Source organism: Phyllopteryx taeniolatus, unplaced genomic scaffold, assembly GCF_024500385.1.
Source record: "Phyllopteryx taeniolatus isolate TA_2022b unplaced genomic scaffold, UOR_Ptae_1.2 contig_24, whole genome shotgun sequence".
NCBI classification, from domain to species: Eukaryota; Metazoa; Chordata; class Actinopteri; order Syngnathiformes; family Syngnathidae; genus Phyllopteryx; species Phyllopteryx taeniolatus.
Window position 1 is genome coordinate 3,122,854 of NW_026903162.1, and position 12,133 is coordinate 3,134,986.

A 12,133-nucleotide genomic window follows, 5' to 3' on the forward strand; every position below is an offset into this window, starting at 1 on the left:
AATTCAACTCCCCAAAACTGGTTTTACTCATCAAAATGAAATTTGGTGGACCTATCTATCGTGAGTAGACCCACAAAAAAAGCGTGAAGGAGTCATGTCTGGAAAAAACTAAATAAGAAGTCTGGACCTGACCGAGAGATTTTGTCAGATTGTGACAAAATTAGAAACGTGTATACTAGATAGATGAAAGATGCTAAAATGCGAAAATTCACTTTTTTTTTTTTTTTTTTTTTGCAACTCGCCGTAAAACAGAAAATTCTGCTATATCAGCTTCATCTTGTATGTGATAAAGGCGTTGAATGATGGACAACAGCATCCCCTACAGTAGTATGTTATTAAAAGGCTCCTGGTGTGATTTTAAAAAGTTTGACACCAGTGTGCTTTTTCATAACTTTCCTTTACGCGGAGAATAAAAGTCAAGTAAACATATTTTGTGTCAGACAACGACTAAAACTGGGATCTCTCATTACGAGGGCCCGAGCATTGTTTTTGTCCAGGCCGCCGCCTTTTTATTCTTCTCTGCCACCTTGTTAGCGATGTCCGCCGCCGCTAATTGGCAGCGTCTCGCTGCTCTCATGCTGACAGACGCTTAAATGACAAACGTTGCCGCGCTCCTTCGCCAACCTGAGAGGAAAAGCTGTGACGTTCTCTCGTTATCGGGAGGGTCCGCACTCCAGACAATCAACAAGGTTGGTGCGGCGGCGGGGTGGGGGGGGGGGGGGGTCGATGACACTGAAGGGCAATTTGTCTGTTTAATCAGGAACATATTTTGGAAAATTCAGCCCCCGAAGCCGGTTTCCCTGAGCAACATGAAATTTGCTAGATATGTCTATCATGAAAACACCCCCCCAAAAAGTTTTAAGAAGTCATGCCTGAAAAGACACAGGGAGTCTGCCAATTTGGTTCAAAGTGGTCATTTCAGGGAAGGTAATATACTGCTGCTTGTCTCCTCACTGGAACACGTAAGAGGGAGCATATAACTCCTGGTCTGACGTCCTTCCAGATGATCCCGTTTGTAATCCTGGTGTCACGTACGGAGAGGACTTGGACCCAAGAGCAGGCGGAGGCAGATAGATTGTGATAAACATTTTTATTTAGGGATGGAATGGAGCTGGTCCTGGGTGCGTTGGCAGGCGGTGGCGTGGATAGGCGGCTGGCTTGGTGGAAGGAGTGACGTGGATCAGGAACACAGGAGAACACTGAGAACAAGGAAACACAGGAGTCAAAAAGGGAACGAAGAATAGTGTGGCTTACTTGAGTCAAGTGGGCCGTGGTACCGCTAGACTGCAATACTTTGGCGAGGATTTCCAAGAACAGGCACGCTTATATGCAGGTGGTTATGAGGCCGATTGGAGACAGGTGCTGAAACAGAGAGGGGAGGAGAGAGGAGGCAAAGCACCATCCAGGCTCCAATAAAGGAACTGCAGGGCAGTACGTGACAGTACCCCGCCCCCCACCCCCCTCACCTGGCGACTATGTCGATCGGGATACCACGGAGTTTGAACACATGCAAGACAAGGAGGTTAGCAGTTTCCAGGGCAGACGGGAGTTTGGGGAGGGGCACATAATGGACACATTTGGAAAAGCGATCGATGAGTTACCTTCTGAGGGGGGCAGCCCAGTAATGAAGTCCACAGCGATGTGAGACCAAGGGCTGCTTGGAATAGGCAAGGGGCGCAACAGGCAAGCTGGGGGCAGGTGTGAAGACTTCAGACGGAGCAGGCTTGGAGGAACTCTCAGGTGTCTTTGATGAGGCTGGGCCACCAGAAGTGGTGCTGGATGAACTGGGTAGTACGGGTGATGCCAGGGTAACAAGTGAGTTTAGAGTTGTGGGCCCACTGGAGGACTTCAGAATGTGCAGAATCCGGTACAAACAGGCGGTTTGGAGGCCCGGTCTTAAGATCAGGTTGGTTCTTTGGAGCCTCCTCGACCACCTGCTCAATCTTTCATGTGGCTGCTCCAATGAAACAGGAGGACGGGAGAATGGGTTCGGGTTCTGCTGAGTTGGAGGGTGGCGAGTGAATACGGGACAGGGCATCTGCCTTGGTGTTACGGGAACTGGGACAGAAGGAAAGACTGAAATTGAACCTACTCAGGGTTGAGACATTTAGCAGAACGGAAGTAAGCGAGGTTTTTGTGGTCGGTCCAAATGAGAAATGGTTGTTCAGTCTCCTCCAGCCAGTGCCTCCATTCCTCCAGGGCCCATATTATGGCCAGCGGCTCTCGGTTGCCGACGTCATAATTCCTCTCCGCTGGGGATAGGCGACGGGAAAAAAAAGCACATGGGGGAAGTTTCTGGGTCGTGGGGTCTCGCTGTGAGAGGACAGCTCCAGCTCTGGAGTCCGAGGCGTCAACCTCCACCATGAACTGGAGGGAGGGGTCAGGGTGGCGCAGAATGGGAGCTTTGCTGAACAGTGATTTGAGTTTACGGAATGCTGCCAGGGTCTACTGAAAGGGGGAGCTGGTGGATGTGAGACTGGTGAGGGAGATGGCGACCTTGCTGTAGTTACGGATAAATCGAAGGTAGAAGTTGGCAAATCCGAGGAAACGTTGCAATTCTTTCCGGGTTGTGGGGATGGGCCAGTCGGTGATGGCTTGGATCTTGGCGGGGTCCAGTTGTAATTGTCCTTTTGCAATGATGTAGCTGAGGAGAGGGGGAATTCGCATTTTTCTGGTTTGACATATAGACGGTTCTCGAGGAGGCGGTGGAGGACTTGACGTACATGGATGCGGTTTTCTTCGGGGGAGCGGGAGAAAATGAGGATGTCATCGAGGTACACAAACACGAACCGGTTTAACATGTCATGGAGGATGTCATTTATGAATGTTTGGAAAACTGCAGGGCATTAGTTAAATCGAACGGCATGACCAGATACTCGAAGTGTCCGAGAGGGGTATTGAAGGCGGTCTTCCATTTGTCCACCTCTCGGATACGAATGAGGTGGAAGGCGTTACGGAGGTCTAATTTGGTGAAAATTCAAATGGTCGATAAATGGTAGCGGTGAGTTGTTTTTTATCGTGATGTCGTTGAGTCCTCAGAATTCGATGTATGGGCCGAGAGTGGTGTCTTTTTTCTCCACAAAGAAAAATCCAGCCCCGACTGAAGACAAGGTGAAGTGTATGAGTCCAGCGGCCAGGGAATCGCGAATGTAACCCTCCATAGCCTTCTTCTCGGGACGAGAGAGATTGTAGAGTCAGCTGGTGGGAAGTGGCACTCCCGGCAATAGGTCAATGGCACAGTCGTACGGGAGGTGGGGGGAGTGTGTGTGTGTGTGGGGTAGAGAGATACCAAGTCCTTGCTGAATACCGGGGAGAGGTGTTGATACTCTACAGGAATTTAAGAGAGGTCCACTGGGGCGGCAGAGGGTGGTGGGTCTTCTGAGGGTGGAACGGCAGAGAGCAGACAGTGGTAATGGCAATGAGGACTCAATCCTGAGATGGATAAATGAGTCCGGTCTATGGCGGGGTTGTGACGTCTGAGCCAGGGAATACCAAGAACTAAGGGTGTCTCAGGGGAAGGAAGGACAAAGAGGGAAATGTTTTCACGGTGATTACCGGAAATGAGGAGCGGTATAGGCACTGTTTGGTGGGTGACAGGGGAAATGACTCGGCCATCCAGGGCTGTGACTTTTTTCGGTGATGTAAGTGGTTGGAGAGGGATTTGGAGCTGGTTAATTATATCTTCATGAATCAAATTTTCATCGGCGCCAAAATCAATAAGGGCAGTAATGGGGGTGTTATGAGTAGAAACTATGATGCAAGCGGGAATGGTCAATGGTCAAGTTCCTCTTTTTCGGCAATGGCTAAAGGGAATGGAGGTTTGGCTCGCCACGACGCAATCGGTTCGGAGTGAGCCTGGTCTTTTGCTCAGAGGGGGCAAGAGGAAATAAAATGACCGGATTGACCGCAGTAAATGCACAGCCGCTGGATGGCACGACGTTGACGTTCCTGTGGATCTAAACGTGTTTGACCAATTTTCATGGGCTCATCGGGTGCAACGGGGAGTGACAAAAGTGCAGTTGAGTGAACAGGAGGCGAGTGAGAAGCTGACGGAGTGGGAGAGTGTTTATGCGACCGGAGCCCCCTCTCACGGCCTCTCTCTCGCAGTCTGTTATCCAGACGGATGGAAAAGACTATGAGATCCTCGAGAGAGGAGGGCTCGTCCCGGACCGCGAGCTCATCCTTGAGCTGCTCGGAAAGGCCATTAGAAAAAAATCCCCCTAAGTACCGCGTCATCCCACCCACATTCACCCGCCACTATCCGGAACTCAATGGAGTATTCTGCTACTGACTTTGCGCCCTGAGTGAGCGTGAGGAGACGACGGGTGGCTTCTTTACCCTGAACGGGGTGATCGAATACTTTACGGAGTTCGTTGGAAAAAGAATCAAATCAGTGGAGTACCGGGGAGGAGTTTTGCCATAAGGAAGTGGACCATTTTGCTGCTTTGCCGCAGAGGAGGTTAGAGACATAAGCTACTTTGGATTGTTCGGTAGGATACCTGTAGGGTTGACGGTTGAAAACGAGTGAGCAATTGAGTAAAAACTGGCTACATGCACCTAGGTCTCTGCAGTAGGGCTTTTATTGTCTTCCTATGTGGCCGCCTTGGAGGGTTCATCAGTGCCTCCGGAGTTGCTGGGTCCATGATGGCCAAAGTATTCTGTCACGTATGGAGAGGAGCTGGACCCAAGAGCAGGCGGGGGCAGATACATTGTGATGAAGTTTTATTTAGGAATGTAATGGAGGTGGTCCTGGATGCGCTGGCAGGCGGTGGCGTGGACAGGCGGCTGGCTTGGTGGCGGGAGTGACGTGGATCAGGAACACAGGAGAACACTGAAACAGAGGAGGGGAGGGGGGAGGAGGAGGCAAAGCACCATCCAGGCTCCAATAAAGGAACTGCAGGGCACCTTGGCTTTTAACACAGCTTCAGACTGCCATCGTGTTAGTCTTATTAATTTTTTATTGGTTCAACTTTATGATTTTGTTTCCAAAGTATGTTATCGTCAGTTGTCTTATGTTCGATGTGTATTTATGTACAGCACTTTCTTTCAGCTGTAGTTGTTCTTTAAATTTTGCCCATTGCAGAGATTCTTCAAAGCTGAACCTGTGCTAGCGATTTTGTCCGAATGCTAACAAATGCGAGTCAACAATACTAGACACGTAGACGTGAAACTGTGAAAAATTTTAAATTGCATCATTGTGTGAGTGTGGCGCATGTTGGCGAAGTCTGATGCCTCATGTCCCCAAAAATTGACTCAGCTGCGGCCACGGAAATTTTTTTTTTTTTAAATTTGGCCCATGGAGCCAGTTTGACTTAGCAAAATGAAAGTTGGTACACATTTCTATCGTGAGTAGACGCACCAAAAAGTCTCAAGAAAACAAGTCCGAAAAGACACAGGAAGTGCCAGGAATCCTTCAAATGTGAACATGTCCTTGTTGCAACATTGGGAATATTTTGTTTTAGTTTGTTATTGTGTCTCGGAAAACGGCAACAAAACTTGATGACTCTCCTTTGAGGTTGTACAATTCAGAAACTGAGCAATTTTCACCTGTCAAGCTGTAAAAATGCCCACATTTAAATCGTCGCTAGACCTCAGTTCTGCTCAGTTTGGCTTTCTGGATGCCACAGACAAGCAAAGTGTTTTGAAGCTAATGGAACAAGTTGGATGTCAAAAGTCTGGATTCGCCTCAATGTCTTCGTCACTGGCAGAGGATGTTGTGCTCTCCAGGACAATTTGACTTGTAGATCCGTGGGAGTGTCAATGTCCTCAGAGTGCGTCGTGGTCCTCTGATTTGGGCAATTAGCAAACGACTGGAGACGGCGGCTGACATTTGGCCAACAACGCGGACGCCGACGCTGCCGGCTGCGCTAATTAGCCGAGATGGAATGAGACACATCCGCAGGAAGATGATCAAACCCTGAGAGGAGATCGGCGCCACCATTAGGAAGATGGAGGGGGTGTTTTGGAGGTTCATAGGGGCGTGCGTCGGCCCTGGTGATACGAAAATGTTGTGGTTAAATCTTAGATTGGGCAATGTTTTGTTGTGACCATTTGTTAAGAATTAAAAAAATATGAAAAAGCTTTTACTGAAAAAACATATTACTTACGCTACTTATTGTTCTTCTTAATCTTACTTAACTGTTTACGCTACCTTAATGACATCCGCAACGCACATATCGCAGACTGAAAATTGCAACGCCCAGTTGGACAATAAAACTCGCGCGACATAAAAACACCGTCAGATAAAAATATTTTGTTTGGATGTGGATGCTTGCGTTACTACGTCATGTTATTTATGCTTACGTTATTTTCACGTGCCACTTCGGCAACTTCCGCTTACGCGACTGATGTTACTTGAGCTATTTATGCTCCTATACTCATTGTAGCTGTTACTTACCGAATGCTCGGTTGCATTGCTTACGCCAGTTAGAAGTTACGTAACTTAAATCGTCACTAGCCCTCGTTGTGTTATTTGTTACTTGTCACTTGGGTTACTCATGTTATGTTACTTACACTTGCACTTGTTACTTCCATTACTTGTTACCTACACCAATTACGTTACTAACAGTGTGTCACTTAATCATGTTATTATTTACGATCATCATGTTACAGTATCTACATTGCTTGCTGTATGTATGTTACATTACTTAAGGTAATCAAGTTAAATACACGATCGACATATCACAGACCGATTATGATGACTTTTTTTTTTTTTCATTGCTGTCATGTAGGATAAAATTCCAATGACGTTTGACAATTAAAACGATATAAAGGTCATGAAAAAATACCTTGATCATTTTCACTCTGTTGTTCTCAGTTTGTGTAGCGCGACATCGCCAACTAGCGGCCTGGGATGCATGTGCTTCGTGCAAAACTGCGAATATTCTGTTTTCGCATCAGGACGGCGGCGTTGGCGCCAAGACGGATTTGCGCTTCCTCCTCCGACTGACTCTCTTCCTCCGAGGGCCTGCAACCAAGCGACATCTGCGCTCGGGAGATAGCCCGGGATAAAATATGTATTAGTTTCCCCAAACGCAACCCCCTCGGATGACAAAGCGCGGCCAATGCGGGCGATGGTATAGATTTCAACGTACTTAGCAAACACAAACCCCAGGCTGGCTTCCATTCCCAGGCCATTCCCGTTACGCCACCCGTTTAGTCAACTCCCACCCCCCACCCCCGTTATTCTTTTTCCCCGCGCTGATTTCTTCTTCTTCTCCACTTCACTTCCTCTTCTACTCGGCCTGCTGACAGGCTGCCGGCGTCCGCGGGAAGAGAGCCGCATTAATTAAGACGGTGCCAGCTGTAATTTTCTGGGGAAGTAAATTTGCGCACAACTAAAGGTTACGGGGACCTTTTCACTGTCAGAATTTACTACAGCCTGTGAATGTTAATGCAGCTAATGAAGACATGCTCTCGCCGGCTGAACTTAAAAAACTAGCACTGCCACCGCCAACACGAGGACGAGGAGGAGGAAGGCAAAGACGACGTGGCAGAAGATGGACAAAAATGGAAGCACAAGAGTACATATACAGTATGTCATGTTTTTTTTTTTTTTTTTAACTTTTATGTATTTGCTTGCAAGACCACCAGACTGTACGTGATCTAATAGGGGACAGGCAGAGAAAAAAAAAAAACAATAACAAAAGATGAACCACAAAACATGTTGGAAACTAGGGGCAACATTGGGAATAAACAAGGAGTAAAGCTGGAGAAAAAGGCAACAACAAATGAACGACGACAAAAACTGGTTGGGCAACACGGAGACGAGAGAGCAATAAGCAAAAATAAAAGATAATGAAAACACATGTTGGAACCCGGTGGCGGGAACTGACGACACACGTAGCACACGCAGAGGAGAGAGAGAGATCAAATACAAAAGATAATAATAACATATCATTCAGCACAACAGGGGCGGTAGAAGCTATTAAAACTTCAAACACCCACGGCGACATTGCGGAACAGCCTCACAAATTGAATAGAATATCGACCCGTAAAAAGATGGAAAATTTGGTCTTTTAAAGGCAACATGTAATAGTGTTCCCGCGCTATATTGCGGCGCACCCACTGCGGATTCAATGCATCGCAAAATTCATAACAACACACATTACAATACGTATAAATAATCAAAGGAAATGTGGTCACTACTTAGCGGATTTCACCTATTGCGGGGGCGGGGGGGTGGGTGGGTGGGTTCCATTGTAAACTAACACTAAATACTGAACAACCAACCAAACTAACTCACTCACTAGCTAACAATGAAATAACCAAATAAACTCAAGGAAAAACTAAACTACAAATGGCCTCACCAACAAAAGTTATGAACGAACAAACTACACAACAAACTAATGAACCAGCTAATGAATTAACAAACTAAACTAGTACTTGCCTCAGAATTGTCTTCCGTGCAAGGTGTGTGTGTATGTCTGTGAGTGCGCACGCGCGCGGTCGCTGGCGGGGGTCCCCAGGGATGCAGGCTGAGACGCTAGCTGCTTGCTAATCATCTATCCGGACTGCCGGCGGCCATTCGGCACATTGTCATACTTTAATATACGCACGCACAGGTAAGTGTGTGTGCATGTGTGTGTGTGTGCGTGCATTATAAAGACAAATATATCCCCTAAAGTACATTCCTATATATATATATATATATATATATATATATATATGTCCTATATTTCCTGTTATTTTTAATTAAAAAAAATAATACATATCTATCTTAAAAAAAAAATTTTTTTAAACAATGTCAGTGATTACATAATACAATTAAAGATATAAAAAAATAAAATGTAAAATAAAAATAAAAATAAAATAATCCGACCTCGGATAAGCGGTAGAAAATGGATGGATGGATGGATAGATACAGTATCACTGGTCATTAAATATGAATCAATTATAAAAAGTATTTTACATATTAATAATTGTATTAAAGTGAGGATTTAAAAAAAAAGAAAATAACATTGACATGTGTTGATTAAACTAATTAATTCGATACATTAATTGTATGGTGCATCAATTGCAATTATTTAAATTTGATATTTGAAAAATAGAAATAGACCGATGTGACCAATTTGGACTAAGTGTGTTGAAAGAAGAGCACATCATCAAAGTGAACACATGGAGACTATTGGGGCGGGGGGGGGGGGGGGGGAGAATGAGGGGGTGGGGTCCTCAATAAATGGGCGGTCACGGGGGATGTTGTTAGCGTTGACCAAAGCGCCGGCCGCTAACCAATTCATCAGCACCGCGCGGATGATGAATACGGCGGCCGTGTGTTTATTGCGTGTACGAGTGCGTCCACACCGATCATTCGATTCGTTATTTTTGATGAATGCACGCTGGAAGTCCTCCATGCAAAAAATCCCAATGACCGTGTGTACACGTATACGGCGGGTAACCTCGCCTGTGTGTGTGTGTGTGTGTGTGTGTCAATGTGCACGTTCAGCAAAATAAAGTGCAAGTGGCGATTAAGGGAACAAAAAGGAGAGGGGTGCAAGGTGGGGGGGGGGGGGGGGGGGTCGGTCACCTCTCTGGACACGTCCATCTTCACCCAACAGCCGTGATGAATGACTTTATTTACATGCTCAATTAGTTCGACCATGCAGGAGGGTGTGTGAGTGTGTAATAAAAGGTCACGTGTCGTCGTGGGGGGTTGCGGCGGGGGCATTCCAAATGGTTGAAAAGCAGATTTTTGTTTTCACAGCAAACACATTGTGTCATGTATGAAATTGTTCCTGGGGATTGAATAATAAATCATTACGCGGATTTTTTTTTTATATATATATTAGTGGAGCTCCCTTTCACACTGGGCACTGTGAACTTTACTCAGCGCTTAATTCTCTTATATATATATATATATATATATATATTTTTTTTTTTATATATATATATGGTCTTTTTTCTTCTTTTTTTTACCTCTACAACTGTATATTTTTTGTGAGATTACAACTTCCTTTCCCTCAAAAATAGACGTCAAGTGTGGTCCAAATACTATTTCTTGTAATTGTGATAATCATTTCAATGTTGACACGGGCAAACACACAAACATGCACACACACGTCATTAAAGCGCAACTGTTTATTTATTTATTATTATTTTCATTTTTTTTCAAGAAATGTTGTAAAAATAAAAAAGAAACTATATTCATCATTGTGTGGCATGTGTTTTTTCCTGACTGCTCTTCCGGAAGCTTCCGAGCACATTGGCACTACCACGCCAACCTTTTGTGCGTGTGTGTGTGTGTGTGTGTGTGTGTGTGTGTGTGCGTGTTTTCCAAGTGTGTCACATGAGGTTTGCCGCAACAAGAGTGAAAACACAAGTGTCCTCTCTGGCTGTCACTTCCTCTTTGTTCCTCGCTCCCGTCCCAGACACTCTCTGCAAAAAGACGACAAATGGCTGCTCTGGGACGCGTGTGTGCGTGTGTGTGTGTGTGTGTTACCTGTGATAAAGTGCTGTGACAGCAGAAATGTTTGTGTGACAAGCACTCGGCCTTTTGGAGTCCATTAGCTGCCTCCTCTCACTCTCACTTGGCAGCTTATCGCACGAACACGCACAAATGGATACACGCGACACACACGTACCACACGCATGCACATCACTACACACACTTTGTGTCCGGTGTGAAAAGTGTAAACGGTCACAATGCTTACAAGTGGTTCTATTATGTGTCTATTGTACTTATTATTTCATTCGGAATTCCTTGCAGAGTTGCGTGTTCAAAACTTAGAACGTACATTAAGTTAAAAAAAATTAACCTAATATACTATACGTGTTTTTGTAAGTAATGTGGATAACTCAACAAATCTAAAATAAACAAATTTTTGTAAACACCAAAGACAATTGAATCTTCAACGAGCCACGTTATTTTGTAAACGTAAATGGAGTCTTTTTTGGGTGAAACTAAGCTAAGCTAGCTATTTTTGCAAACATTTGTTTGTTGACAATATTGTGTCCTCTTTGAACCTAACTTATTTATTTTAAATATTAAAACAGTTTTCAATGAATTTAGCGCATGCATTTCTGTCAACATCAAAGACAATTCATTCTTCAAAAACGTACACATTTTTGTACAAAGGAAAAATTAGTTTCCAGTGAAACGAGCGTACGCAATTTTCCACGTTGAAGATATTTGTCATTTGTGAGGCGAACAACTTTGTCTGCGCCAAATATCAAAGACAATTTAGTCTCGCAAAAACTAGCATACCTGTTTTTGTAAACATCAAACATCCATCCATCCATTTTCTGAGCCGCTTCTCCTCACTAAGGTCGCGGGAGTGCTGGAGCCTATCCGAGCTATCATCGGGCAGGAGGCGGGGTACACCCTGAACTGGTTGCCAGCCAATCGCAGGGCACATACAAACAAACAACATTCGCACTCACATTCACACCTACGGGCAATTTAGAGTCCCCAATTAATGCATGTTTTTGGGATGTGGGAGGAAACCGGAGTGCCCGGAGAAAACCCACGCAGGCACGGGGAGAACATGCAAACTCCACACAGGCGGGACTGGGGATTGAACCCCGCTCCTCAGAACTGTGAGGCTGACGCTCTAACCAGTCGGCCACCGTGCCGCCAACATCAAACATATAGTCTTCAATTAAATTAGCGCACATTTTTTCAGTCATCAATGAAGCTAACGGACATGTTTTCGGCAACATCTGAGACAATCGATTTGTCTGCAAAAACAAATAAGAGAAAAAAATAATACAAAAACATCAAAGACCAAAGGACCAAACCTAACGTCCTGGGTCAACCACCGCCTCCGCCCGAACCGCCGCCATCCCCTGATCAAACATTCCTGGAGTCCAAATTCCCCCAGGACCCCCGACTCCGCTTGTATCGCCTGTCGTGATGTTTAGCCCCCGCTTCGCTCGCCAAATGGGCCTCACCTTCAGGGACTTGTTTGACCGCCGCCCACCACCCCCTGCCCCACCCTACGCTGCGCGCCACACACACACATTTACACGTACACAAACACACTTTACTGCAGCCACTGTAGTGAATAATTAATGTCGATCCTTCTGATGCATTTGTTTCACTGCAAGAGGCAGACGAGAACTGTCACTGTGTATGTCTGAGGTTGTGTATGTGTGTGTTTGTCATAATCAGGGTGTGCACCCCCACCACCCCACC

General features: G+C 45.6%; 1 long non-coding RNA gene across 1 annotated transcript; it reads right to left on the reverse strand.

Annotated features, from left to right (window-relative positions):
* Positions 1-1,114: 1,114 nt before the first annotated feature.
* On the reverse strand, positions 1,115-3,880 carry LOC133473275 (uncharacterized). Its single transcript, XR_009787016.1, has 3 exons — positions 1,602-3,880; positions 1,278-1,362; positions 1,115-1,199 (listed from the first exon to the last, which is right to left on the reverse strand). It is a non-coding gene; the product is annotated as an uncharacterized LOC133473275 (long non-coding RNA).
* Between the last annotated feature and the right edge of the window lie 8,253 nt (positions 3,881-12,133).